At 41.8% G+C, this 24,968-nt stretch overlaps 1 long non-coding RNA gene across 8 annotated transcripts in view; it reads left to right on the top strand.

The window, feature by feature from the left end:
- The first annotated feature begins 15,719 nt into the window (after positions 1 to 15,719).
- LOC121550049 overlaps positions 15,720 to 24,968 on the top strand; it is a 28,764-nt gene continuing 19,515 nt past the window's right edge. For 4 of the 8 annotated variants that reach the window (XR_006657765.1, XR_006657761.1, XR_006657759.1 and 1 more), the window contains exons 1-17: positions 15,720 to 15,799; positions 16,072 to 16,128; positions 16,882 to 16,924; positions 17,198 to 17,254; positions 18,006 to 18,048; positions 18,322 to 18,378; positions 19,133 to 19,175; positions 19,448 to 19,504; positions 20,257 to 20,299; positions 20,570 to 20,626; positions 21,380 to 21,422; positions 21,694 to 21,750; positions 22,504 to 22,546; positions 22,818 to 22,874; positions 23,628 to 23,670; positions 23,942 to 23,998; positions 24,750 to 24,792. This is a non-coding gene — a long non-coding RNA (uncharacterized LOC121550049). The remainder of the gene's footprint in view (positions 15,800 to 16,071; positions 16,129 to 16,881; positions 16,925 to 17,197; positions 17,255 to 18,005; positions 18,049 to 18,321; positions 18,379 to 19,132; positions 19,176 to 19,447; positions 19,505 to 20,256; positions 20,300 to 20,569; positions 20,627 to 21,379; positions 21,423 to 21,693; positions 21,751 to 22,503; positions 22,547 to 22,817; positions 22,875 to 23,627; positions 23,671 to 23,941; positions 23,999 to 24,749; positions 24,793 to 24,968) is intronic. The other 4 variants (XR_006657763.1, XR_006657762.1, XR_006657766.1 and 1 more) reach the window with 4 other exon arrangements.

Genomic DNA, 24,968 nt, shown 5'->3' with positions numbered 1-24,968 from the left:
CTAGTGAATGACCTGCAGAGAGCTGGGACCAAAGTAACAAAGCCTACCATCAGTAACACACTACGCCGCCAGGGACTCAAATCCTGCAGTGCCAGACGTGTCCCCCTGCTTAAGCCAGTACATGTCCAGGCCCGTCTGAAGTTTGCTAGAGTACATTTGGATGATCCAGAAGAGGATTGGGAGAATGTCATATGGTCAGATGAAACCAAAATAGAACTTTTTGGTAAAAACTCAACTCAGTCGTGTTTGGAGGACAAAGAATGCTGAGTTGCATCCAAAGAACACCATACCTACTGTGAAGCTTGGGGGTGGAAACATCATGCTTTGGGGCTGTTTTTCTGCAAAGGGACCAGGACGACTGATCCGTGTAAAGGAAAGAATGAATGGGGCCATGTATCGTGAGATTTTGAGTGAAAACCTCCTTCCATCAGCAAGGGCATTGAAGATAAAACGTGGCTGGGTCTTTCAGCATGACAATGATCCCAAACACACCGCCCAGGCAACGAAGGAGTGGCTTCGTAAGAAGCATTTCAAGGTCCTGGAGTGGCCTAGCCAGTCTCCAGATCTCAACCCCATACAAAATCTTTGGAGGGAGTTGAAAGTCCGTGTTGCCCAGCGACAGCCCCAAAACATCACTGCTCTAGAGGAGATCTGCGTGGAGGAATGGGCCAAAATACCAGCAACAGTTTGTGAAAACCTTGTGACTTACAGAAAACGTTTGACCTGTGTCATTGCCAACAAAGGGTATATAACAAAGTATTGAGAAACTTTTGTTATTGACCAAATACTTATTTTCCACCATAATTTGCAAATAAATTCATTAAAAATCCTACAATGTGATTTTCTGGATTTTTTTTCCTCATTTTGTCTGTCATAGTTGACGTGTACCTATGATGAAAATTACAGGCCTCTCTCATCTTTTTAAGTGGGAGAACTTGCACAATTGGTGGCTGACTAAATACTTTTTTCCCCACTGTATATAAGGTCGCACAGTTGACAGTGTATGTCAGAGCAAAAACCAAGCCATGAGGTCGAAGGAATTGTTGCTACAGCACCGAGACGGGATTGTGTTGAGGCACAGATCTGGGGAAGGGTACCAAAACATTTCTGCACCACTGATGGTCCCCAAGAACACAGTGACCTCCATCATTCTTCAATGGAAGTAGTTTGGAAGCATCAAGATTCTTCCTAGAGCTGGCCGCCCACCCAAACTGAACAATCGGGGGAGAAGGGCCTTGGTCAGGGAGGTGATCAAGAACCCGCTGGTCACTGATAGAGCTCCAGAGGTCCTCTGTGGAGATGGGAGAACCTTCCAGAAGGACAACCATCTCTGCAGCACTCCACCAATCAGGCCTTCATGGTAGAATGGCCAGACGGAAGCCACTCCTCAGTAAAAGGCATATGACCGCCCACTTGGAGTTTGCCAAAAGGCCCCTAAAGGACTCTCAGACCATGAGAAACAAGATTCTCTGGTCTGATGAAACCAATGTTGAACTCTTTGGCCTGGATGCCAAGCTTCACGTCTGGAGGAAACCGGGCACCATCCCTACGGTGAAGCATGGGGGTGGCAGCATCATGCTGTGGGGATGTTTTTCAGCAGCAGGGACATGGAGACTAGTCAGGATCGAGGGAAAGATGAACGGAGCAAAGTACAGAGAGATCCTTGATGAAAACATGCACCAGAGCGTTCAGGACCTCAGACTGGGGCAAAGGTTCACCTTCCAACAGGACAACGACCCTAAGCACACAGCCAAGCCAACGCAGGAGTGGCTTCGGGACAAGTCTCTGAATGTCCTAGAGTGGCCCAGCCAGAGCCCGGACTTGAACCCGATCAAACATCTCTGGAGAGACCTGAAAATAGCTGTGCAGCAATGCTCCCGATCCAACCTGACAGAGCTTGAGAGGATCTGCAGAGAAGAATGGGAGAAACTCCCCAAATACAGGTGTGCCAAGCTTGTAGCGTCATACCCAAGAAGACTCGAGGCTGTAATCGCTGCCAAAGGTGCTTCAACAAAGTAATAAGTAGTGTCTGAATACTTACGTAAATGTGATATTTCCGTTTCCAAACCTGTTTTTGCTTTGTCGTTATGGGGTATTGTGTGTATATTGATGAGGGGAAAAAACAATTTAATCAGTTTTAGAATAAGGCTGTAACATAACAAAATATAAAAGAAGTCATGGGTCGGAATACTCTCCGAAGGCACCTTACCTATGTTTGTCCTGTGTAAATGCAAGATATTCTTTGGGTGCTGAAATCCGTTGATGTGCAGACCTAAGTGACCACACACTCAAATGGACAGACAGCTTGGGTAAGATTCTTCCATCATTCACACACAGTAGATAGACATGGTGTAAACCACCATGTTGTCAACAAAATGCTATCCTCAACGCTTATGGTGTATTGTGTACGACTCAATTTGTGGAAATGCTGTGATCACTCATCGTCTTTAATGTTGTGATTCACAGACACACGATGACCACGATTTGAATGCTGCAACTGAGGCGGAATGATGAGGCTTCAAGGGACAAGCACTGATGGTGCTTCCAAGGCAGGTCAAATCATGACGTCAGTGATCTTCAGGTCAGAAAGTCAGAGCTCTAGAAAGATGCCAGAATTTTCCCAGTCGGAGCAGTTTTATTTGTATTTTTTATTTGTCTTGAACGCACAGAAGTCTGAGATTTCCGAGTTCCCAGTTGTTTTGAACGCAGCATGAGACTCCGAGTATCACTGGACATCAGTGGAAGATGCTGAAGGAAGGACGGTTCATAATAATGGCTGGAATGGAGCGAATGGAATGACATCAAAAACATGGAAACCATGTGTTTGATGTATTTGATACCATTCCGCTCCAGCCATTAACTCAAGCCCGTCCTCCCCAATTAAGGTGCCACCAACCTCTTGTGCTGGACATGGGCAGGATATTTGTGACGACTTAAAAGGTGTACAGAAGCACATCAGCACCCAATGTTGTGTTTATTCTAGGGCCAACCCTCTATCTACCCCTTATTCCACACAATGCCCCATGGTCCCTCAACTCTGGAACTCTCAATCTTATCTCTATAAGCCCACCCTACCTTCACCCACTTTCCCTATGCTTCTTCCTTCACTTGTTCTTCTCCTGATTTGATAACGTCTAGACTCAGTAACACGTTTTAAAAGTGTTGTGGTGTACTGTTTTTTCTACCTTTTGGTTTCACCTGTGTAATGCTGTCCTCCTGCTTATGCTGGGGTTTAGACTGAATGCAGTGGTAAATGGCCTAGTATTTTATATTAAACCTACCTCACGCATTCTGTTTTTCCAATTGTAACTCACCCACCAAAGATCACAATATGCTGTTTTAAATTTTGTGTTATTTGTGCTGGTCTAATTCCTAAAATGGAAAAGCAGAAGAATCTTTGCGCTCTCGGATAGTAATAATAGTTCATATGGTGCTCTTCACTGTCCCAGATTTGGGGCATTGATAAGTAATTTAATGTTTACTTCAAGTCAGATGTATAAATACATATATGTTATGTATAAAATCCATATGTATGCATTATTTACTATTGTGATTTCTTTAAAGCATTGTAATTGTTGGAGATCAGGTGTTTGATTGGTGACTAGGTGCATTCTTGTCAAATAAATATGCTTATTCATTCATGATTATGGATACATTCTGCAATGAGTTAATATGGATTTTAATTTGTATGTCAACAAGTTAAGTCATGAATTGAAATAGATTTCAGGTGTTCATGTAGTTGGGAGAAATTATAAGTGATTAAATATACTGTGGAACTCCACCGGCTGAAGGAGAAGAGGATCTGGTAAAATAAGGAAGGGTATGTTGCTAATATCATCTAGGTAGATAGCTAGTTTCTTTGCAACAAAAAAAACTAGCCTAGTATTCATGGCACATTGTAAATATGACTGCTACAAGAAAGGGTTAATTAATAACACACCCTCTCATATTCCTACACACTTGCACATTTTCTCTCTTTCTCAATTCCTGACCTTAGAACGTCAACTCTGAAAATATATGTTTTTACTACTTCTATACTGTAAACTTTTTTGTTAAATATGACGAGGGCGAGGAGGGTTTTGTCCCGCAGGGGAGCGTGATTAGTCCTCTGTTGTTCTCAATCATGATCAATGATGTTTATTCTCAGGTACAGCCGGATATAGGGAGGTCGTTATTTGCAGATGATGGTGCCTTATGGAAGAGGGGAAGTAATGTGCCATACATAGTCAGGAAGGTACAGGAAGCAATTGATGAGGTAGAGCGGTGGGCATTAATGTGGGGATTCAGGTTCTCTGTAAACAGAACTCAAACAGTGTTCTTTACCAGGAGGAAGGTGGGAGATGAGGTATGCTTGGGGTTATATGGGAGAAACTTGGAGAGGGTGGGGGCCTTCAGGTTCCTTGGGGTATACTTTGATACTAGACTGACCTGGGCAGAACACATTGAGAGAGTGGTTGGAAAGTGTAAGAAGGTGCTAAATGTGATGCGCTGTCTGACGGGGAAGGAGTGGGGGACTGGGCGTTCCTCATTGAAGACCATGTATGTTGCATTGATCCGATCTGTAATAGACTATGGAAGTATAGTGTATGGTTCGGCAGCCCGGACCTCACTGGAAAGGCTAGATGTCATACAGGGGCAAGGACTCAGAATATGTAGTGGGGCGTTTCGGACATCCCCAGTGGCTGCATTACAGGTGGAGATGGGGGATATGCCGTTGCAGATTAGGAGACAGCAGCTGGCAATGAATTATTGGGTCAACCTACAAGGACATGGGGTGTCTCATCATGCAAAAGGGATTTTACAGGCATGCTGGGAACATAAGCGAAGAGTTTAGTCCAACGGTAGTTATTCCTGTAAGTCCACCATGGCTACTCCCGCCTCCAGTACTTGATCTAGAAGTGTTGGAGAGACTACAGAAAGATAGGGAAGGGGTTGATCCAGCTGATTTCTTTAAGAGACGTCTGGAAAATGTGTCTCAGGATTTTGTGGCCATTTACACAGATGGTTCAAAAGATCCAAGGACAGTACGTACTGGGTCAGCATTTGTAGTGCAGGAATGTGGGGTGGAAGTCAGGAAACATATTACAGATCATCTGGCTGTATATATGGCGGAGCTGATGGCCATACTGTTGGCCTTGCAGTGGGTGGAGGAAATTAAGCCAGACAGAATAGTTATTTGCTCTGATTCATGTGCAGTGTTAATGAGTCTCCAGTCCTTTAGCTCACGTAGCAGACAAGACCTGTTTTATGAAGTGCTACAAACCCATGGCAGGATTAAACAGATGGGTATTCAGATAAGATTTACTTGGGTTCCAGCCCATGTGGGGGTGGAGGGAAACGAGGCAGTAGATGAACAGGCTAAACAAGCACTTAGTAGTGGGGATGTTGATGTTGAAGTGTCAATGAGCAGGCAGAGGCAAAAAGACTGATATATACAGTGATGGTGCAGAGATGGCAGGAGCAGTGGAATATAAATAATAAGGGAAGGCATTTCTTTCAAGTATAGAGGAAAGTCGGGGAGGACGGCAGGAAGGGACAGAAGAGAGGAGGCTATTTTTACAAGATTAAGGGTGGGACACAGCCAGTTGAATTAGACATTAAACGTGATAGGAAAGCATCCATCAGGAAAGTGTGATTATTGTCAGGAAATAGAGACTGTGGAGCATGTATTGCTAGTGTGGGCAGTATCAGAGGGAAAGGGAGAGGATGAGATTTAGTATGAGGGAGAAGGGGATACAGAGAATTAGTTTAAAGAGTATATTGAGCAGAACGTCATTAGATATAGTCTCAAATAGTTTAGATTTTTTAAGAGAAACGGGGTTGGCAGGTAGGATTTAGTTTCTCCCTGTCTCTGGCCCACATTCCAGTACGGTAGGTGGCGGTAATGCACCATAACGTTGGATGCCAACCGCCGATAAACCCCACTGAAGAAGAAGAAGGGTTTTGTCCACTGGGGGTTCATTCTTTAACTTTTTTTTGTCGAGCAATTGGTGAGTGGAATTTTCCTATGAGTCATGCTAACTAACGTTAGCTGTGTTGGCTAATTAGCTAGCTTCACTCACAGTGCTCATAAAATGGTAGCTAATAATAACATTGTAGTAGCGCATATATAAATTGTATTCCATTGTAAATACAGATGTGAGATGTGTGATAATTAGCTATAAACTAATCAGAGAAAGTGTTTCGAATCAATTTGGGTGGATGTAACGTTACCGTTAATAGCTAGCTAGCTAATGTTAGCGAGAAAGAACTATGCTAAATTGTGAACGAGATTAACATTAGTTATGATTTTTTAAGGGTATTTCGTTAGCCGCTCAAGCTGACATTAGTTACCAGTTGTGCTCTGCCATGCTTTGGGTGAAAGAAAATAGAATATACTGACGTGACTGAAAACAGAACCAAATGTGCTAACTAACATTATACAGTACAGGTACAGACACAGCCTTTTGCTTTGTAGCTAGCTAAGTCGTTGTTTCAAATGATGAACTAGGTAGTGATTTATTGCCAAATGGCGAACTTGTCACCAATCGCTGATCAGACAACATGGACTCATTCCCTCTTCTAAGCTAAACTACAACTAAAGTGTTGTACTTCCTTCTGTAGGTGGAAACCTGGTGAAAATCCAGTTAGGTCAAAATGTAAAAGAAAATACACTTTTGGCTGACTACTGTTCTCGCTTCTTGAAATTACATAGCTAGCTAGTTGTAATGGCTACTCATACAACCTAGCTACAGTCCCAATTATGAATTTAATCTGTGATTTAGAGCTGATGAGAAATGATATGAATGAACTACTGACTGTAACTAGCCTTCTGCAGGATGTTGAATTGCAATACAGCTAAACCTTTCTATTCTCTCAATCAACAGACATGATGGAGTACAGATTCGGAAGGGAAACGGAACCTTTACTTGGAAGTTGTGAACTGGTGGACCACTCACACTATAACGGCTTTCGATTACAAACTGATGTGAATTGACATGGGAGAGTGGACATCATTTTCAGAAGCTGCCTTCAACCTCTTTTACAAGTTGTTGAGTAGCATTAAATGGCAACGGCCAGGGTGCAACTTTCTTTGGGGGGAGGGGGGGGGACATTCTGTTTATTCGCAGTGCTGAGCTAGAATTTGTAACTGACATGTAACGTTAGCTAATGTTTCATCCCCTCTCGACTGAGGTGAATGAATAAGCTTCGCTAGTGAGTAGCTACCACAGCCAGGTCAGCTCTATCCTCTAGTTATCTGTCAGGTAGCGATATGAGGTGGCTATTATTACTATCTAACAGCAGTTGTTTGTAGCCTTTGTTTTGTCCAGTTTCAGAAGTAAGTGAACTTGGCAAGCGAGAGAGAGCTGGTCAAAAGTTGGCTTACATTAGCTATTATTTGATATGGCTTTCTGTCAGACTCCCACCCGCTACTGGAAGATCTGGTCCCAAACCCAACCGTAGTCCCGCAATGTTATTTTAGGCGTATGTGACGCAGCTCACCTGCCAGCCATGGTCCCAGCAATTTTGGGCCCTATAGGCAATATCAAATGCCACAAAATAACTTAAGAAATAGGTTAAATTACCAGAAATTCTCACATGGCCCTTACATTTTATTACTGGGGTATATCAGCCAAAATGCTAGATTTAGTTTGAAGAGAGCAGAGTTGGAGGGACTTGTACTTTCTCTTTAGCTATTTTTATAGCCTAACTTTTAGGAGTGGGTGATCAATATGTAGGCCTATTTCTAGGTAATGTAGTAAACTATAGCCTAATCATAGGCCTATTCAGGAAGTACATTTCCTTGGGAAGATAACTGCCCTGTGCTTCTCCGCCCATGTATACATAGGCTATAGCCTACTCTATTTAATTCAGACCACACACGCACCTGATCTCGCAGGTATGGCTACTGAACTGGAAGCAGCAAGAATGACGACAGCGACACTTGTTACGTCTTGCATAGTCCTATAGGTTATAGCCTACCGTTTAGGAGGAGGATTTGCAGGCAGAGACAAATAAATGGGTAATCAATATTTATTGAAAATGAAAAGGTGCAACGCTCGCTCACCATAGTAGCCTAACCAATGTGCGCGTTGTGCCTTTTCCTTTTCAATGATGATTACATTTTTTGATTGCACTTTGACTCACGTTGATTGAGCGCTCTCCACTTCTTTTCATTATCAATATTTATTTACAGACACTGTAGTAAACTACAGTCTAATCATATTTAAGTTAATTTCATATTTATGTTAACTGCCACATGATTCTCCGCCCATGTAGTCAGCCTTCTCTATTTCAATGAGACTACACATACTTGGCACACTTGAACTCTCACGCCCAACTAGGAGAGGTAGGCTACTGAAGTTGAAGCAGCGAATTCTGACTGTGTGAATAATGCAAAAAATATTTGCTTTTAATACAATTGATAGGTTAACGCATATAAAGCAGAAAGAGGACCGTTTCAAAATAATCAGTGGGACAACAAAAATATGGAATGCAGCCCTCTAGTGCAGTCAGTACACAACACTATGCTCATCATCTTTTAGCAGGGTCAGATGGTGACAGGGGTCCCAGCAGTGTCAGACAGCCAGGGAAGACCAGTCTACAGAGCTAAGGTACATTTTGCAGTATATTCAGTGAATAATACAAAGTTCCATTTTGAATTGATGGGTAGACCTACAGTAGCTACAGGACATCAGTTTCAGCTTAAAGCTACAGTCTGGGATCTGGGAATAATGGTCATTTCAATTATTGAACCATTGATTCTATTCTTGGATAATACAATGTATAAATGTACACCAAGGTCATTCTTTGTCATGTCTCATTTTAGGAGGATCAGATGGTGATAGGGGCCTCAGCAGGGTCAGGCAGCAAGGGAAGACCAGTCTGTGACAGAGGTGAGGTGAGGTGAATTTTTGCAGATAGAACACTTTATTATTTCTGTCCAGCAAACACTGGACAAGCCAGATTTTATTTTAAGACAGTCTGACAAACCTCCAAATTTGATTTCCAAACTGTATCAAGGGGTTGATAGAAGCTTTTCCACATGACATAAAACATGTCAAACAAAAATGTGAGGAAGACCTGGGAGACGCTATTGATGATGATGATGAATGGATCTCATATAATCTCATACATAAATTACTGCAGTTTAAGACCATCCATAGAATGTACTATATGCCAGTGAAACTGAATATCATGCACTCAGAAATTTTAATATTCTGCTGGAGGTGTAAAACTCAAAAGGAGACATATTTGCATATGTTGTGGTCTTGTGAAGGCTGGCTGAATTCTGTCAAAGAGTATGTCCTTTTATCTCAGCATGTCTACAGATTCTCCCTTCTCACTGTTTTTGTTTGCTTGGAAATGTTGATACTGGAGACTGTTATCAGATGAAAATGTGAAACCTAGCATTTATAGTGGCTAATAAATGCATTGCCATTAATTGGAAGGTTGGTTATCCTCCCACAATGAATGGAAGAAATGTCAAGTTATGTACAGTATCACTAGATTTGTTTTAAGATTAAGGGTATACTGTGCAACTTTCATAAGGTCTGGATGCCTTATATGGAATACTATAAGACAAAAGGAGTCTGTATTGAAAACATGCCCACGTCAGGGAAGATACCTATTTAGGCAATCCCTAGCTGCTGGGCTGCTCAGTCCTGGCCCTGGGGGTCTGGTGTACTGTTGTCACTCTGGACTTGGCCTAACACACCTGAAACCAATAATGAATGTTTCACTAAGATCCTGAAGCTGAGTGGGGTGTGTTGGTGGGTTACGCTACAGGGCCGTGGACCCCTAAAGGCAGGACGGGGAGACCCAGCTATATTGTGTGCAAGTAAAAATACCTCTACTGTACTATTAGGCATATGATATGAATTATATGGAGGGTGTACTTTTTCTAGGTGTATGTGTGTTTTCATTCAACTTTTGTTTTCCAAACCTTTCCCTTGAAAGTATTCAGACCCCTTCACTTTTTCAACATTTTGTTACGTTACAGCCTTATTCTAAAATGGATTAAATCGTTTTCCCCCCTCATCAATCTGCACACAGCAAAAACAGGTTTTTAAACATTTTTGTACATTTATAAAAATAAAAATAAACATTTACATACAGTACCAGTCAAAAGTTTGGACACACCAACGCATTCAAGGGTTTTTCTTTATTTTGACTATTTTCTACATTGTAGAATAATAGTGAAGACATCAAAACTATGAAATAACGCATATGGAATCATGTAGTAACCAAAAAAGTGTTCAACAAATCAAAATATATTTGAGATTCTGTTATGAGAATTATTTAACAAACTATTTCAGTGTCTCTGTGCGTCTCCCAAAATCAAGAAACGGACAGAGTCCCGGTCTGCATAGTCAGAGATGTTTATTCATTGAGAATTCTGCCACAAAATGGTCGTACAATATTTTTATACGCACACTTCATATGAAAATCCCTCCCCTCTGTAGGCAGGCTGTAGTTTACCACTTTATAATTGCTCTCCTGACCATCAGTTCACACACACACTTTCTTATCATAGCCTACTCCCTGCATTCCTCAGTTATCGCCGTTCTCACAATATTCTGCACCATGTTTAACAGTTCTCCTTCTTCTTCGCCGTCTGGTCTAACTCCTACTCACATTGCTAAATAGTAACACAATGTCATAATCTTTACTGGTCCTACACTCACACATTACCAGGTAGTAGATTCTAACTTATCTCACACAGTTTCGGAGTATAGTAATTAGTCACTACTAAGAAAGTACTAATCACTTAAAACAAGAACATTTCACAACTATATTTAAGGGTGGAACATTTAGTCATTACTTTTAACCTGTATATATTTTAATTTCTATATCAGATTCTTCAAAGTAGCCACCCTTTGCCTTGATGACAGCTTTGCAGCTTTTTCCAACAGTCTTGAAGGAGTTCCCACATATGCTGAGCACTTGTTGGCTACCTTTCCTTCACTCTGCGGTCCAACTAATCCCAAACCATCTCAACTGGATTGAGGTCTGGTGATTGTGGAGGCCAGGTCATCTGATGCAGCACTCCATCACTCTCCTTCTTGGTCAAATAGCCCTTACACAGCCTGGAGGTTTGTTTTTGGTCATTGTCCTGTTGAAAAACAAATGATAGTGCCACTTAGCGCAAACCAGATGGGATGGCGTATCGCTGCAGAATGCTGGTTAAGTGTGCCTTGAATTCTAAATAAATCACTGACAGTGTCACCAGAAAAGCCCCATCACACCACCTCCTCCATGCTTCATGGTAGGAACCACACACCTACTCAGTGACTCACAAAGACACGGCGGTTGGAACCAAAAATCTCAAATTTGGAATCATCAGACCAAAGGACAGATTTCCACCGGTTTAATGTCCATTGCTCGTGTTTCTTGGCCCAAGCAAGTCTGTTCTTCTTATTGGTGTCCTTTAGTAGTGGCAATTCGACCATGAAGGCCTGATTCACGCAGTCTCCTCTGTCTGAATAGTTGATGTTGAGATGTGTCTGTTACTTGAACTCTGTAAAGCATTTATTTGGGCTGCAATCTGAGGTGCAGTTAATTGCAGATTTATGAGGCTGGTAACTCTAATGAACTTATCCTATGCAGCAGAGGTAACTCTGGATCTTCCTTTCCTGTGGCAGTCCTCATGAGAGCCAGTTTCATCATAGTGCTTGATGGTTTTTGCGACAGCACTTGAAGAAACTTTCAAAGTTCTTGAAATTTTCCGGGTTGACTGACCTTCATGTCTTAAAGTAATGGTAGACTGTCGTTTCTCTTTGCTTATTTGAGCTGTTTTTGCCATAATATGGACTTGGTATTTTACCAAATAGGGCTATCTACTGTATACCAACCCTACCTTGTCACAACACAACTGATTGGCTCAAACGCATTAAGAAGGAAAGAAATTCCACAAATTAACAAACACCTGTTAATTGAAATGCATTCCAGGTGACTACCACATGAGAGAATGCCAAGAGTGTGCAAAGCTGTCATCAAGGCAAAGGGTGGCTACTTTGAAGAATCTCAAATATAAAATATATTTTGATTTGTTTAATACTTTTTTTGTTACTACATGATTCCATATGTGTTATTTCATAGTTTTGATGTCTTCACTATTATTGTACAATGTAGAAAATAGCAAAAATAAAGAAAAACCCTTGAATGAGTAGGTGTGTCCAAACTTTTGACCGGTACTGTAAGTACTTTGACCCTTTACTCAGTACTTTGTTGAAGCACCTTTGGCAGCGATTACAGCCTTGAGTCTTCTTGGGTATGACGCTACAAGCTTGGCACACCTGTATTTGGGGAGTCTCTCCTATTCTTCTCTGCAGATCCTCTCAAGCTCTGTCAGGTTGGATGGGGAGCGTCGCTGCAAAGCTATTTTCAGGTCTCTCCAGAGATGTTTGATCGGGTTCAAGACCGGTCTCTGGCTGGGCCACTCAAGGACATTCAGAGACTTGTCCCGAAGCGACTCCTTTGTTGTCTTGGCTGTGTGCTTAGGGTCGTTGTCCTGTTGGAAGATGAACTTTTTCCCCAGTCTGAGGTCCTGAGCGCTCTGGAGCAGGTTTTCATCAAGGCCTCTCTGTACTTTGCTCCGTTCATCTTTCCCTCGATCCTGACTAGTCCCCAAGTCCCTGCCGCTGAAAAACATCCCAACAGCATGATGCTGCCACCACCATGCTTCACCGTAGGGATGGTGCCTGGTTTCCTCCAGACGTGACACTTGGTATTCAGGCCAAAGAGTTCAATCTTGGTTTCACCAGACAAGATAATCTTGTTTCTCATGGTCTGAGAGTCCTTTAGGTGCATTTTGGCAAACTCCAAGCGGGTTGTCATGTGCTTTTTACTGAGGAGTGGCTCCCAATGGACACTCTACCATAAAGGCCTGATTGGTGGAGTGCTGCAGAGGTTGTTGTCCTTCTAGAAAGTTCTCCCATCTCCACAGAGGAACTCTGGAGCTCTGTCAGAGTGACAATCGGGTTCTTGGTCACCTCCCTGACCAAGGCCTTTCTCCCCCGATTGCTCAGTTTGGCTGAGCGGCCAGCTCTAGGAAGAATCTTGGTGGTTCCAAACTTCTTCGAGGACACAACCATTCAATCTCCATAGACAACCATTGGCAGTATAATTGCCTTACTGAAGAGCTCTGTGACTTTCAACGTGGCACTGTCATATTATATTTCCTTTCCAACAAGTCAGTTTGTCAAATTTCTGCCCTGCTAGAGCTGCCCCGGTCAACTGTACAGTGCATTCGGAAAGTGTAAATGTGATATTTAAGTTACATTTTTTACATACATTTGCAAAAATTGCTAAGAAACTGTATTTGCTTTGTCATTATTGGGTATTGTGTGTAGATTGATGAGGTGAAAAAAACTATTTAATCCATTTTAGAATAAGGCTGTAACGTAACAAAAGCCGAGACTCATACTGTCACGATCGTCTTCAAAAGGAGCAGACCAATACGCAGCGTGTTGAGCGAACATGATGACTTTATTATACTAAAGTGCAAAACAATAAACGATTCATGAAGTCCACAGTTACAATGACCGTAAAGGAACAAAAACCCACAACACTAAGGTGAACACTGACAGTTTAAATATGGCTCCCAATCAGAGATAACGAGCCGACAGCTGACACTCGTTACCACTGATTGGGAGTCACACGACCAAACAATGAAACACAACCAAATACAACACAACCAAATGAACACACCCTGGCTCAAAATACACAGTCCCGGTGCCAGAGCGTGACAGTACCCCCCCCTAAAGGCGCGGACTCCGACCGCGCCTACACCCCAAATAGGGAAGGGCTGGGTGGGTATTGCTCCTCGGAGGCGGCTCCGGCTCGGGCTTGACCACCACCCTACTACAATCCCCCGTAGTGCCCCCAGTCCGATCTGACCCAGCTAGCTGGATCAGGACTGCCGACGCGCACCCCTGGCTTGGCGCGTGAGGCAGGAATGGACCGGACCTGGCAGACGATACGCACCCTTTGCATGGTGCGTGGAGCCGGAACAGGCCTCACCAGGCTGAAGACTCGCATCCCTGGCTTGGTGCGAGTAGCAGGAATGGGCTGAATCCGTCTGACGACTCGCACCCTTGGCTTGGTGCGAGTAGCAGGAATGGGCTGAATCAGGCTGACGACTCGCACCCTTGGCTTGGTGCGAGTAGCAGAATGGGCTGAATCCGGCTGACGACTCGCACCCTTGACTTGGTACGAGTGGCAGGAATGGGCCGGACTGGGCTGGCGACGTGCACCACAGACCTGGTGCGGAGAGCAGGAACGGGCAGAGCCGGGCTGACGAGACGCACCACAGGCTTGATGCGGAGAGCAGGCACGGGCCGTGCCGGACTGACGACGCACACCACTGGCTTGGTGCGGGAAACTTGGATGGGCCGGACTGTACTGGGGACACACACCACTGGTCCTACACCGGGATCTGGAACGGGCCGGACCGGACTGGCAACACACGCCAGTACCTCTCGCCGTGCCTCTACTTCCTCCATCCCCTCTTCGACCAGTGGCCCCCGTAACCCGGCGGCCTTCTCCGGCAACCCACTGGGCCGCTCTATCGCGGCCTCCCGCTGGTCCGACGGCGTTAGCCCCCCCCTAAAAATTTTCGGGGCGTCTCTCCTACCCGTGGACCAGGTCTCCATGTCCCTCGCCAGCCTCTCGCCCTTCTGCCATAATGTCAAGCCCTTCTCTTCCTCACTCGGCTTGACCCAGTCCAGGAGGCGAAGGAGATCTGTGAGGGATCTCCCTGGCGATGGCTCCTGGACACGCTGCTTGGTCCCATCTTGGTGGGTTTTTCTGTCACGATCGTCTTCAAAAGGAGCAGACCAATACGCAGCGTGTTGAGCGAACATGATGACTTTATTATACTAAAGTGCAAAACAATAAACGATTCATGAAGTCCACAGTTACAATGACCGTAAAGGAACAAAAACCCACAACACTAAGGTGAACACTGACAGTTTAAATATGGCTCCCAATCAGAGATAACGAGCCGACAGCTGACACTCGTTACCACTGATTGGGGAGTCACCCCACTGTTTCAAACAATAAACACAACCAAATACAACACAACCAAATCTGGCTCAAAATACACAGTCCCCGGAGCCACGTGACACTGCAGAGTAGGAACTGATTCTCGTTGTAGTCTAGGTAGATCATACTGTCCGGACCAGATGCTTCAATGATGAACTAGGTTTAACCCACATTAAACCTCGACATGATGATACACTATAAATACAAAAGTATGTGGACATCGCTTCAAATTAGTGGATTCGGCTATTTCAGCCGACCTCGTTGCTGACAGGTGTATAAAATCGAGCACACAGCCATTCAATCTCCATAGACAAACATTGTCAGTAGAATGGCCTTACTGAAAAGCTCATTGACTTTCAATGTGGCACCGTCATAGGATACTACCTTTCCAACAAGTCAGTTTGTCAAATTTCTGCCCTGCTAGAGCTGCCCCGGTCAACTGTACAGTGCATTCGGAAAGTGTAAATGTGATATTTAAGTTACATTTTTTAAATACATTTGCAAAAATTGCTAAGAAACTGTATTTGCTTCGTCATTATTGGGTATTGTGTGTAGATTGATGAGGTGAAAAAAATGATTTAATCCATTTTAGAATAAGGCTGTAACGTAACAAAAGCCGAGACTCATACTGCATGCCTATAGATACAGGTCAACCTCAATCTGACCTGTTTTTCTATAGATATTGTCACTCCTTACACCTAAACATTTTCTATATCTCTCTATCAATAGGAATTCAGAGAAGGTTCATTAAGGAATAGAACTACCTTCAGTGGTGAGTTATTACATCAAGACCATGAATAAGCTTTCTCCATGCCATTATGGGGAGGTAGAATGGCTGTTGAGGCCATGTGTGTTGACATAACTGGTGAGTCCACTCTCACTTTAAAACAGCATACAGTCCCAATGATTACAAAAAAAACAATTTTCTTTCATTTGAACCGATATGAAATTACAAACCCATGAGGTACTGTAGCTAGCCTACTGCAGTTATTTAAGATTTTTTTGTGCATCTCGCTAATAAAATCTGCACCTTTCATTATCTAGGCTTTGCTTCCTCCTGTACGGTCGTCTGGGGGATTGCAGGCTGGACTCAACTCACTGGTATGCTAGTACTCCCTTATCTTTGCCAGAATAATGATAATTCTCTGTAACCACATGATGATATGTACTTTCTTGCTGCTGAGAATTTGTATTACCTGACACACTGCAGAGTAGGAACTGATTCTCGTTGTAGTCTAGGTAGATCATACTGTCCGCCGGACCAGATGCTTCAATGATGAACTAGGTTTAACCCACATTAAACCTCGACATGATGATACACTATAAATACAAAAGTATGTGGACATCCCTTCAAATTAGTGGATTCGGCTATTTCAGCCGCACTCGTTGCTGACAGGTGTATAAAATCGAGCACACAGCCATTCAATCTCCATAGACAAACATTGTCAGTAGAATGGCCTTACTGAAAAGCTCATTGACTTTCAATGTGGCACCATCATAGGATACTACCTTTCCAACAAGTCAGTTTGTCAAATTTCTGCCCTGCTAGAGCTGCCCCGGTCAACTGTACAGTGCATTCGGAAAGTGTAAATGTGATATTTAAGTTACATTTTTTAAATACATTTGCAAAAATTGCTAAGAAACTGTATTTGCTTTGTCATTATTGGGTATTGTGTGTAGATTGATGAGGTGAAAAAAACGATTTAATCCATTTTAGAATAAGGCTGTAACGTAACAAAAGCCGAGACTCATACTGCATGCCTATAGATACAGGTCAACCTCAATCTGACCTGTTTTTCTATAGATATTGTCACTCCTTACACCTAAACATTTTCTATATCTCTCTATCAATAGGAATTCAGAGAAGGTTCATTAAGGAATAGAACTACCTTCAGTGGTGAGTTATTACATCAAGACCATGAATAAGCTTTCTCCATGCCATTATGGGGAGGTAGAATGGCTGTTGAGGCCATGTGTGTTGACATAACTGGTGAGTCCACTCTCACTTTAAAACAGCATACAGTCCCAATGATTACAAAAAAAACCATTTTTCTTTCATTTGAACCGATATGAAATTACAAACCCATGAGGTACTGTAGCTAGCCTACTGCAGTTATTTAAGATTTTTTTGTGCATCTCGCTAATAAAATCTGCACCTTTCATTATCTAGGCTTTGCTTCCTCCTGTACGGTCGTCTGGGGGATTGCAGGCTGGACTCAACTCACTGGTATGCTAGTACTCCCTTATCTTTGCCAGAATAATGATAATTCTCTGTAACCACATGATGATATGTACTTTCTTGCTGCTGAGAATTTGTATTACCTGACACACTGCAGAGTAGGAACTGATTCTCGTTGTAGTCTAGGTAGATCATACTGTCCGCCGGACCAGATGCTTCAATGATGAACTAGGTTTAACCCACATTAAACCTCGACATGATGATACACTATAAATACAAAAGTATGTGGACATCCCTTCAAATTAGTGGATTCGGCTATTTCAGCCGCACTCGTTGCTGACAGGTGTATAAAATCGAGCACACAGCCATTCAATCTCCATAGACAAACATTGTCAGTAGAATGGCCTTACTGAAAAGCTCATTGACTTTCAATGTGGCACCGTCATAGGATACTACCTTTCCAACAAGTCAGTTTGTCAAATTTCTGCCCTGCTAGAGCTGCCCCGGTCAACTGTACAGTGCATTCGGAAAGTGTAAATGTGATATTTAAGTTACATTTTTAAATACATTTGCAAAAATTGCTAAGAAACTGTATTTGCTTTGTCATTATTGGGTATTGTGTGTAGATTGATGAGGTGAAAAAACGATTTAATCCATTTTAGAATAAGGCTGTAACGTAACAAAAGCCGAGACTCATACTGCATGCCTATAGATACAGGTCAACCTCAATCTGACCTGTTTTTCTATAGATATTGTCACTCCTTACACCTAAACATTTTCTATATCTCTCTATCAATAGGAATTCAGAGAAGGTTCATTAAGGAATAGAACTACCTTCAGTGGTGAGTTATTACATCAAGACCATGAATAAGCTTTCTCCATGCCATTATGGGGAGGTAGAATGGCTGTTGAGGCCATGTGTGTTGACATAACTGGTGAGTCCACTCTCACTTTAAAACAGCATACAGTCCCAATGATTACAAAAAAAACCTTCATTCTTTCATTTGAACCGATATGAAATTACAAACCCATGAGGTACTGTAGCTAGCCTACTGCAGTTATTTAAGATTTTTTTGTGCATCTCGCTAATAAAATCTGCACCTTTCATTATCTAGGCTTTGCTTCCTCCTGTACGGTCGTCTGGGGGATTGCAGGCTGGACTCAACTCACTGGTATGCTAGTACTCCCTTATCTTTGCCAGAATAATGATAATTCTCTGTAACCACATGATGATATGTACTTTCTTGCTGCTGAGAATTTTGTATTACCTGACACACTGCAGAGTAGGAACTAATTCTCGTTGTAGTCTAGTTAGATCATACTGTCCGCCGGACCAGATGCTTCAATGATGAACTAGGTTTAACCCACATTAAACCTCGACATGATGATACACTATAAATACAAAAGTATGTGGACATCCCTTCAAATTAGTGGATTCGGCTATTTCAGCCGCACTCGTTGCTGACAGGTGTATAAAATCGAGCACACAGCCATTCAATCTCCATAGACAAACATTGTCAGTAGAATGGCCTTACTGAAAAGCTCATTGACTTTCAATGTGGCACCGTCATAGGATGCTACCTTTCCAACAAGTCAGTTCGTCAAATTTCTGCCCTGCTAGAGCTGCCCCGGTCAACTGTACAGTGCATTCGGAAAGTGTAAATGTGATATTTAAGTTACATTTTTTAAATACATTTGCAAAAATTGCTAAGAAACTGTATTTGCTTTGTCATTATTGGGTATTGTGTGTAGATTGATGAGGTGAAAAAAACGATTTAATCCATTTTAGAATAAGGCTGTAACGTAACAAAAGCCGAGACTCATACTGCATGCCTATAGATACAGGTCAACCTCAATCTGACCTGTTTTTCTATAGATATTGTCACTCCTTACACCTAAACATTTTCTATATCTCTCTATCAATAGGAATTCAGAGAAGGTTCATTAAGGAATAGAACTACCTTCAGTGGTGAGTTATTACATCAAGACCATGAATAAGCTTTCTCCATGCCATTATGGGGAGGTAGAATGGCTGTTGAGGCCATGTGTGTTGACATAACTGGTGAGTCCACTCTCACTTTAAAACAGCATACAGTCCCAATGATTACAAAAAAAACAATTTTCTTTCATTTGAACCGATATGAAATTACAAACCCATGAGGTACTGTAGCTAGCCTACTGCAGTTATTTAAGATTTTTTTGTGCATCTCGCTAATAAAATCTGCACCTTTCATTATCTAGGCTTTGCTTCCTCCTGTACGGTCGTCTGGGGGATTGCAGGCTGGACTCAAATCACTGGTATGCTAGTACTCCCTTATTCTTTGCCAGAATAATGATAATTCTCTGTAACCACATGATGATATGTACTTTCTTGCTGCTGAGAATTTGTATTACCTGACACACTCCAGAGTAGGAACTGATTCTCGTTGTAGTCTAGGTAGATCATACTGTCCGCCGGACCAGATGCTTCAATGATGAACTACGTTTAACCCACATTAAACCTCGACATTATGATACACTATATATACAAAAGTATGTGGACATCCCTTCAAATTAGTGGATTCGGCTATTTCAGCCGCACTCGTTGCTGACAGGTGTATAAAATCGAGCACACAGCCATTCAATCTCCATAGACAAACATTGTCAGTAGAATGGCCTTACTGAAAAGCTCATTGACTTTCAATGTGGCACCGTCATAGGATACTACCTTTCCAACAAGTCAGTTTGTCAAATTTCTGCCCTGCTAGAGCTGCCCCGGTCAACTGTACAGTGCATTCGGAAAGTGTAAATGTGATATTTAAGTTACATTTTTAAATACATTTGCAAAAATTGCTAAGAAACTGTATTTGCTTTGTCATTATTGGGTATTGTGTGTAGATTGATGAGGTGAAAAAACGATTTAATCCATTTTAGAATAAGGCTGTAACGTAACAAAAGCCGAGACTCATACTGCATGCCTATAGATACAGGTCAACCTCAATCTGACCTGTTTTTCTATAGATATTGTCACTCCTTACACCTAAACATTTTCTATATCTCTCTATCAATAGGAATTCAGAGAAGGTTCATTAAGGAATAGAACTACCTTCAGTGGTGAGTTATTACATCAAGACCATGAATAAGCTTTCTCCATGCCATTATGGGGAGGTAGAATGGCTGTTGAGGCCATGTGTGTTGACATAACTGGTGAGTCCACTCTCACTTTAAAACAGCATACAGTCCCAATGATTACAAAAAAACCTGGCATTCTATTTGAACCGATATGAAATTACAAACCCATGAGGTACTGTAGCTAGCCTACTGCAGTTATTTAAGATTTTTTTGTGCATCTCGCTAATAAAATCTGCACCTTTCATTATTTAGGCTTTGCTTCCTCCTGTACGGTCGTCTGGGGGATTGCAGGCTGGACTCAACTCACTGGTATGCTAGTACTCCCTTATCTTTGACAGAATAATGATAATTCTCTGTAACCACATGATGATATGTACTTTCTTGCTGCTGAGAATTTTTATTACCTGACACACTGCAGAGTAGGAACTAATTCTCGTTGTAGTCTAGTTAGATCATACTGTCCGCCGGACCAGATGCTTCAATGATGAACTAGGTTTAACCCACATTAAACCTCGACATGATGATACACTATAAATACAAAAGTATGTGGACATCGCTTCAAATTAGTGGATTCGGCTATTTCAGCCGCACTCGTTGCTGACAGGTGTATAAAATCGAGCACACAGCCATTCAATCTCCATAGACAAACATTGTCAGTAGAATGGCCTTACTGAAAAGCTCATTGACTTTCAATGCGGCACCGTCATAGGATGCTACCTTTCCAACAAGTCAGTTCGTCAAATTTGTGCCCTGCTAGACCTGCCCCGGTCAACTGTACAGTGCATTCGGAAAGTGTAAATGTGATATTTAAGTTACATTTTTTAAATACATTTGCAAAAATTGCTAAGAAACTGTATTTGCTTTGTCATTATTGGGTATTGTGTGTAGATTGATGAGGTGAAAAAAACGATTTAATCCATTTTAGAATAAGGCTGTAACGTAACAAAAGCCGAGACTCATACTGCATGCCTATAGATACAGGTCAACCTCAATCTGACCTGTTTTTCTATAGATATTGTCACTCCTTACACCTAAACATTTTCTATATCTCTCTATCAATAGGAATTCAGAGAAGGTTCATTAAGGAATAGAACTACCTTCAGTGGTGAGTTATTACATCAAGACCATGAATAAGCTTTCTCCATGCCATTATGGGGAGGTAGAATGGCTGTTGAGGCCATGTGTGTTGACATAACTGGTGAGTCCACTCTCACTTTAAAACAGCATACAGTCCCAATGATTACAAAAAAAACCTGGCATTCTATTTGAACCGATATGAAATTACAAACCCATGAGGTACTGTAGCTAGCCTACTGCAGTTATTTAAGATTTTTTTGTGCATCTCGCTAATAAAATCTGCACCTTTCATTATTTAGGCTTTGCTTCCTCCTGTACGGTCGTCTGGGGGATTGCAGGCTGGACTCAACTCACTGGTATGCTAGTACTCCCTTATCTTTGACAGAATAATGATAATTCTCTGTAACCACATGATGATATGTACTTTCTTGCTGCTGAGAATTTTTATTACCTGACACACTGCAGAGTAGGAACTAATTCTCGTTGTAGTCTAGTTAGATCATACTGTCCGCCGGACCAGATGCTTCAATGATGAACTAGGTTTAACCCACATTAAACCTCGACATGATGATACACTATAAATACAAAAGTATGTGGACATCGCTTCAAATTAGTGGATTCGGCTATTTCAGCCGACCTCGTTGCTGACAGGTGTATAAAATCGAGCACACAGCCATTCAATCTCCATAGACAAACATTGTCAGTAGAATGGCCTTACTGAAAAGCTCATTGACTTTCAATGCGGCACCGTCATAGGATGCTACCTTTCCAACAAGTCAGTTTGTCAAATTTCTGCCCTGCTAGACCTGCCCCGGTCAACTGTACAGTGCATTCGGAAAGTGTAAATGTGATATTTAAGTTACATTTTTTAAATACATTTGCAAAAATTGCTAAGAAACTGTATTTGCTTTGTCATTATTGGGTATTGTGTGTAGATTGATGAGGTGAAAAAAACGATTTAATCCATTTTAGAATAAGGCTGTAACGTAACAAAAGCCGAGACTCATACTGCATGCCTATAGATACAGGTCAACCTCAATCTGACCTGTTTTTCTATAGATATTGTCACTCCTTACACCTAAACATTTTCTATATCTCTCTATCAATAGGAATTCAGAGAAGGTTCATTAAGGAATAGAACTACCTTCAGTGGTGAGTTATTACATCAAGACCATGAATAAGCTTTCTCCATGCCATTATGGGGAGGTAGAATGGCTGTTGAGGCCATGTGTGTTGACATAACTGGTGAGTCCACTCTCACTTTAAAACAGCATACAGTCCCAATGATTACAAAAAAAACCTGGCTTTCTATTTGAACCGATATGAAATTACAAACCCATGAGGTACTGTAGCTAGCCTACTGCAGTTATTTAAGATTTTTTTGTGCATCTCGCTAATAAAATCTGCACCTTTCATTATCTAGGCTTTGCTTCCTCCTGTACGGTCGTCTGGGGGATTGCAGGCTGGACTCAACTCACTGGTATGCTAGTACTCCCTTATCTTTGCCAGAATAATGATAATTCTCTGTAACCACATGATGATATGTACTTTCTTGCTGCTGAGAATTTTTATTACCTGACACACTGCAGAGTAGGAACTGATTCTCGTTGTAGTCTAGTTAGATCATACTGTCCGCCGGACCAGATGCTTCAATGATGAACTAGGTTTAACCCACATTAAACCTCGACATTATGATACACTATATATACAAAAGTATGTGGACATCGCTTCAAATTAGTGGATTCGGCTATTTCAGCCGCACTCGTTGCTGACAGGTGTATAAAATCGAGCACACAGCCATTCAATCTCCATAGACAAACATTGTCAGTAGAATGGCCTTACTGAAAAGCTCATTGACTTTCAATGTGGCACCGTCATAGGATACTACCTTTCCAACAAGTCAGTTCGTCAAATTTGTGCCCTGCTAGACCTGCCCCGGTCAACTGTACAGTGCATTCGGAAAGTGTAAATGTGATATTTAAGTTACATTTTTTAAATACATTTGCAAAAATTGCTAAGAAACTGTATTTGCTTTGTCATTATTGGGTATTGTGTGTAGATTGATGAGGTGAAAAAAACGATTTAATCCATTTTAGAATAAGGCTGTAACGTAACAAAAGCCGAGACTCATACTGCATGCCTATAGATACAGGTCAACCTCAATCTGACCTGTTTTTCTATAGATATTGTCACTCCTTACACCTAAACATTTTCTATATATCTCTATCAATAGGAATTCAGAGAAGGTTCATTAAGGAATAGAACTACCTTCAGTGGTGAGTTATTACATCAAGACCATGAATAAGCTTTCTCCATGCCATTATGGGGAGGTAGAATGGCTGTTGAGGCCATGTGTGTTGACATAACTGGTGAGTCCACTCTCACTTTAAAACAGCATACAGTCCCAATGATTACAAAAAAAACCTGGCATTCTATTTGAACCGATGTGAAATTACAAACCCATGAGGTACTGTAGCTAGCCTACTGCAGTTATTTAAGATTTTTTTGTGCATCTCGCTAATAAAATCTGCACCTTTCATTATTTAGGCTTTGCTTCCTCCTGTACGGTCGTCTGGGGGATTGCAGGCTGGACTCAACTCACTGGTATGCTAGTACTCCCTTATCTTTGACAGAATAATGATAATTCTCTGTAACCACATGATGATATGTACTTTCTTGCTGCTGAGAATTTTTATTACCTGACACTGCAGAGTAGGAACTAATTCTCGTTGTAGTCTAGTTAGATCATACTGTCTGCCGGACCAGATGCTTCAATGATGAACAAGGTTTAACCCACATTAAACCTCGACATGATGATACACTATATATACAAAAGTATGTGGACATCCCTTCAAATTAGTGGATTCGGCTATTTCAGCCGCACTCGTTGCAGACAGGTGTATAAAATCGAGCACACAGCCATTCAATCTCCATAGACAAACATTGTCAGTAGAATGGCCTTACTGAAAAGCTCATTGACTTTCAATGTGGCACCGTCATAGGATACTACCTTTCCAACAAGTCAGTTCGTCAAATTTGTGCCCTGCTAGACCTGCCCCGGTCAACTGTACAGTGCATTCGGAAAGTGTAAATGTGATATTTAAGTTACATTTTTTAAATACATTTGCAAAAATTGCTAAGAAACTGTATTTGCTTTGTCATTATTGGGTATTGTGTGTAGATTGATGAGGTGAAAAAAACGATTTAATCCATTTTAGAATAAGGCTGTAACGTAACAAAAGCCGAGACTCATACTGCATGCCTATAGATACAGGTCAACCTCAATCTGACCTGTTTTTCTATAGATATTGTCACTCCTTACACCTAAACATTTTCTATATCTCTCTATCAATAGGAATTCAGAGAAGGTTCATTAAGGAATAGAACTACCTTCAGTGGTGAGTTATTACATCAAGACCATGAATAAGCTTTCTCCATGCCATTATGGGGAGGTAGAATGGCTGTTGAGGCCATGTGTGTTGACATAACTGGTGAGTCCACTCTCACTTTAAAACAGCATACAGTCCCAATGATTACAAAAAAAACCTGGCATTCTATTTGAACCGATATGAAA

Source organism: Coregonus clupeaformis, chromosome 34 (assembly GCF_020615455.1).
Source record: "Coregonus clupeaformis isolate EN_2021a chromosome 34, ASM2061545v1, whole genome shotgun sequence".
NCBI lineage: Eukaryota > Metazoa > Chordata > Actinopteri > Salmoniformes > Salmonidae > Coregonus > Coregonus clupeaformis.
The sequence above is the reverse complement of the archived record's forward strand: the minus strand, read 5'-3'. Positions and strand labels throughout refer to the sequence as shown.